The 1,236-nt window shown below is 45.4% G+C and overlaps 1 protein-coding gene and 1 long non-coding RNA gene across 6 annotated transcripts in view; one reads left to right on the plus strand and one right to left on the minus strand.

Moving 5' to 3' along the window:
• Positions 1-790, minus strand: part of LOC106956462 (uncharacterized) — a 7,438-nt gene extending 6,648 nt beyond the window's left edge. Inside the window, exon 1 of the long non-coding RNA XR_001426777.1 lies at positions 367-790. This is a non-coding gene — a long non-coding RNA (uncharacterized LOC106956462). The remainder of the gene's footprint in view (positions 1-366) is intronic.
• Positions 1-1,236, plus strand: part of foxp2 (forkhead box P2) — a 123,133-nt gene that overhangs the window by 39,095 nt on the left and 82,802 nt on the right. The window contains exon 1 of one of the 5 annotated variants that reach the window (XM_015047309.1): positions 1-88. The exons of 3 other annotated variants lie outside the window; for them this stretch is intronic. The gene's annotated coding sequence lies outside the window, so the exon portion shown is untranslated. The remainder of the gene's footprint in view (positions 89-1,236) is intronic. One more of the 5 variants, XM_015047313.1, reaches the window with a different exon arrangement.

A 1,236-nucleotide genomic window follows, 5' to 3' on the forward strand; every position in this document is an offset into this window, starting at 1 on the left:
TGACACAGTATTGCCGTCAGGTTTCTAAGAATACTTCTTCAAATGCTTCTTATCGAGGAGAGTGGATTTCTCCCTCGTTGTTTAAAAGGTAGGTCATTTTCATCTTTGCGACTCTATTTTGGCATGTACTTGGAGTGCTTTGTGACAGCGTGCAGGTTGGAAATGCACGGATGTGATGTTGGCTAATTGTTTTTAAGTGCTCTTTACTTTCTGCTGGAGCTCAGCGTAGGACTCGGACTGACGCTCAGGCTTTCACTAATCCTTTTCAGATTCTTTACCCACACACACCACACACACACACACACTTTGACCTACGCACAATCAGGACTGAAAAGAAAAGCTCCGAATAAAGCCAGAGACACATACCTTCGCGGCGATTGCACCTCTCTTAGCAGCGTCCCTCCAGCCCCGCTTCTGTCTCCGTGCCCCTGTCTCGAAAACCAGTCCACATGTGCGAGCGAGCAAAAGAAACACATTTATATATATATATATATGTATTTTTTATCCCACTTTAGCAAAGCAGATGCATGATCGGTGCAGAGAGAGCACGCGAGCAGAGAGCCGGCAAGCATCCTCCGACGAGTCGAAGCAGTCCACATGTGAACCTCTGCTCACACACTCTCTCTGGCGCGCACACACACACACAGGACCCACCCACATGCAGGGAGCACCTGGACGTGTACTCGTGCTCTCTTGCACCTAGAAAGCACGGATTTAACAGTTTCTTTTCTCTCTTTTTCTAACTTATTGAGGAAATTAAAATAAATGTTAAGGTTGTTAAAATGAAACGTGGCAAAAAAAAAAAAAAAAAACTAAAAAAAATTAGATTTTTTTTTTTTATTGGAAAAAAAGTGAAGTTTTCCAGGAAATACAAAAATTGATCAGCAGCAGGCTGGTTAAATGACAGTCTAATTATATCCAACGTGGAGAGAAAGAGCCCACCGTCTCTGCTCACACACCCTCTGCGTTCCCCCCTCCCATTCTATTCCCTCTCTCCCAAGTCGAGCCTCCTCTTTTGGGCCTGCATGTCTGACCTGTTCAGGGGCCCCCTGTCTGTAATTGCCCCACTGACAACTGGAAATGATAGAATAATTGTCACGAAAGTCTCTTTCTTTCTTTCCTCCTTTTTTTTTAATAGGGCAAGGGTGATTTAAGTATGCATGAATGGCACAGTGGCGGTGAGGTGGCGAGAGGAGGGGAGAGAGAGCGAGGGAGCAAGAGGTGGTGGTGGTGTTG

The sequence above is a fragment of the Poecilia latipinna genome, unplaced genomic scaffold (genome assembly GCF_001443285.1).
Source record: "Poecilia latipinna isolate Pla-1442-1.1 unplaced genomic scaffold, P_latipinna-1.0 Scaffold819, whole genome shotgun sequence".
Taxonomy (NCBI): domain Eukaryota; kingdom Metazoa; phylum Chordata; class Actinopteri; order Cyprinodontiformes; family Poeciliidae; genus Poecilia; species Poecilia latipinna.